We start from the raw sequence: 3,957 nt of genomic DNA, 5'->3' as shown, positions 1-3,957 counted from the left end.
GACCTGCTGCTGAAGCGAAGACAGTTCATCGCGGGCAGAGGCCAAGGCAGATTCAGAAGAGACCTGAGCTTCCATAGCAGCCCTCTCACGCTGCTCGGCGGATTCCAGCTTCACCTTCAGGGCGGGGGTCCTGCCCTCGAGATCGGCTTTGACCAGCCCCAGCTCCAGGAGATGCTCATTGGACAGATCTACACGTGCCTTCGCCACCCTCTGCTCAACCTCAAGCTGAACCTGGGCCTCCCGAGCGGCAACGACATGCTCAGTCGTAGCCGCCTGGCGCTCCCTCACCTCCAGCCATTCCAACGCTAGGCTATGGTCCATGGCCTCCAATGCCATGTCTTCCTGGCATCTCAGAACCTCCGCCTCGTCGAGGGGCGCTCTGACAGGCAACATGGCCAGGAAGTCCCGCCGTGCCTCGATCTCCCGCTCGAGGGCGGCATTTGAAGCCATGAGCTCCCGCTCTTGCTCTTCGGCTCCCTCACGACAACGGTTGGCGGCATCAGCTGTTGGGAAACGTAGTAATTTCAAAAAAATTCCTACGCACACGCAAGATCATGGTGATGCATAGAACCGAGAGGAGAGAGTGTTGTCCACGTACCCTCGTACACCGAAAGTGGAAGCGTTAGCACAACACGGTTGATGTAGTCGTACGTCTTCACGATCCAACCAATCAAGTACCGAACGCACGGAACCTCCGAGTTCAGCACACGTTCAGCTCGATGACGTCCCACGAACTCCGATCCAGTAGAGCTTTGCGGGAGAGTTACGTCAGCATGACGGCATGATGACAGTGTCCATGATGCTACCGACGCAGGGCTTCGCCTAAGCACCGCTACGATATTACCGAGGTGGAATTTGGTGGACGGGGGCACCGCACACGGCAAAGAGATCATGAGATCAATTTTTGTGTCTAGAGGTGCCCCCTGCCCCCTTATATAAAGGAGCAAGGGGGGAGGCAGCCGGCTAAGGAGGAGGGCGCGCCAAGAGGGGAGTCCTACTCCCAGCGGGAGTAGGACTCCTCCTTTCCTTGTGGGAGTAGGAGAAGGGAAGGAAAAAGGAGAAGGAAGGAAGGGCCCCCCTCCCTAGTCCAATTCAGACCAGTCCATGGGGAGGGGTGCGGCCACCCTTTGAGGCCTTTCTCTCCTTTCCCGTATGGCCCATTAAGGCCCAATACGAATTCCCGTAACTCTCCGATACTCCGAAAAATACCCGAATCACTCGGTACCTTTCCAAAGTCCGAATATAGTCGTCCAATATATCAAACTTTATGTATCGACCATTGCGAGACTCCTCGTCATGTCCCCGATCTCATCCGGGACTCCGAACTACCTTCAGTAAATCAAAACACATAAGCTCATAATATAAATCGTCACCGAACTTCAAGCGTGCGGACACTACGGGTTCGAGAACAATGTAGACATGACCGAGACACGTCTCCGGTTAATAACCAATAGCGGAACATGGATGCTCATATTGGCTCCCACATATTCTACGAACCGCATAACAACATACGTTGTTTCCTTTGTCATCGATATGTTACTTGCCCGAGATTCGATCGTCGGTATCTCAATACCTAGTTCAATTTCGTTACTAGCAAGTCTCTTTACTCGTTATGTAATGCATCATCCCGCAACTAACTCATTAGTTACATTGCTTGCATGGCTTATAGTGATGTGCATTACCGAGAGGGCCTAGAGATACCTCTCCGACAATCGGAGTGACAAATCCTAATCTCGAAATATGCCAACTCAACATGTAACTTTGGAGACGCCTGTAGAGCTCCTTTATAATCACCCAATTACGTTGTGACGTTTGGTTGCACACAAAGTGTTCCTCCGGTAATCGGGAGTTGCATAATCTCATAGTCATAGGAACATGTATAAATTATGAAGAAAGCAATAGCAACATACTAAACGATCAAGTGCTAAGCTAACGGAATGGGTCAAGTCAATCATATCATTCTCCTAATGATGTGATCCCGTTAATAAAATGACAACTCATGTCTATGGTTAGGAAACTTAACATTCTTTGATTAACAAGCTAGTCAAGTAGAGGCATACAAGTGACACTATGTTTGTCTATGTATTCACACATGTATCAAGTTTCCGGTTAATACAATTCTAGCATGAATAATAAACATTTATCATGAAACAAGGAAATAAATAATAACTTTCTTATTGCCTCTAGGGCATATTTCCTTCAGTCTCCGACTTGCACTAGAGTCAATAATCTAGTTCACATCACCATGTGATTTAACACCAATATTCACATCTGGATATGATTAATACCCATAGTTCACATCGTCATGTGATCAACACCCAAAGGGTTTACTAGAGTCAATAATCTAGTTCACATTGCTATGTGATTAACACCCAAAGAGTACTAAGGTATGATCATGTTTTGCTCGTGAGAGAAGTTTAGTCAACGGGTCTGTCACATTTAGAGTCATATGTATTTTGCAAATATTCTGTGTCTACAATGCTCTGCACGGAGCTACTCTAGCTAATTGCTCCCACTTTCAATATGTATCCAGATTGAGACTTAGAGTCATCTGGATCGGTGTAAAAGCTTGCACCGATGTAACTCTTTACGATGGGCTCTTTTATCACCTCCATAATTGAGAAATATTTACTTAGTCCTTACTGAGGATATTCTTGACCGCTGTCTAGTGATCTACTTCTAGATCAAAAAATTGTACTCCCTTTCCAAACTCAGAGCAAGGTATACAATAGGTCTAGTACACAGCATAGCATACTTTATAGAACCTATGACTGAGGCATAGGGAATGACTTTTCTTTCTTCTTCTATTTACTGCCATGGTCGGGTTTTGAGTCTTACTCAACTTCACACCTTGCAACACAGGCAAGAACTCCTTCTTTGACTGTTCCATTTTGAACTACTTCAAAATCTTATCAAGGTATGTACTCATTGAAAAATCTTATCAAGCGCCTTGATCTATCTCTGTAGATCTAGATGCTCAATGTGTAAGCAGCTTCACCGAGGTCTTTCTTTGAAAAACTCTTATTCAAGTATCCTTTTATGCTATCCAGAATTTCTATATCATTTCCAATTAACAATATGTCATCTACATATAGTTTTAGAAATGTTACAGAGCTCCCACTCACTTTCTTGTAAATACAGGCTTCTCCAAAAGTCTGTATAAAACCATATGCTTTGATCAACTCATCAAAGCATGTATTCCAACTCTGAGATGCTTGCACCAGTCCATAGATGGATCGGTGGAGCTTGCACAATTTGTTAGCACCTTTAGGATTGACAAAACCTTCTGGTTGCATCATATAAAACTCTTCATTAATAAATCCATTAAGGAATGCAGTTTTGACATCCATTTGCCAGATTTCATAAAATGTGGCAATTGCTAACATGATTCAGGCAGACTTAAGCATCGATACGAGTGAGAAAATCTCATTGTATTCAACACCTTGAACTTGTCGAAAAACTTTTTGCGACAAGTCGAGCTTTGTAGATAGTAACACTACTATCAGCGTCTGTCTTCCTCTTGAAGATTCATTTATTTTCTATGGCTTGCCGATCATCGGGCAAGTCCACCAAAGTGCACACTTTGTTCTCATGCATGGATCCCATCTCAGATTTCATGGCCTCAAACCATTTGGTGGAATCTGGGCTCATCATCGCTTCCTCATAGTTCGTAAGTTTATCATGGTCTAGTAACATGACTTCCAGAATAGGATTATCGTACCACTCTGGTGCGTACTGTAGTTTGGAATACCTACGATGTTTTGTAGTAACTTAATCTGAAGTTTCATGATCATCATCATTAGCTTCCTCACGAATTGGTGTAGGAATCACTGGAACTGATTTCTGTGATGAACTACTTTCCAATTTGGGAGAAGGTACAAATTACCTTATCAAGCTCTACTTTCCTCCTAGTCACTTCTTTCGAGAGAAACTCCTTCTCTAGAAAGGATCCATTCT

Source organism: Triticum aestivum, chromosome 6B (genome assembly GCF_018294505.1).
Source record: "Triticum aestivum cultivar Chinese Spring chromosome 6B, IWGSC CS RefSeq v2.1, whole genome shotgun sequence".
NCBI lineage: Eukaryota > Viridiplantae > Streptophyta > Magnoliopsida > Poales > Poaceae > Triticum > Triticum aestivum.
This window is presented reverse-complemented; position numbering follows the sequence as displayed.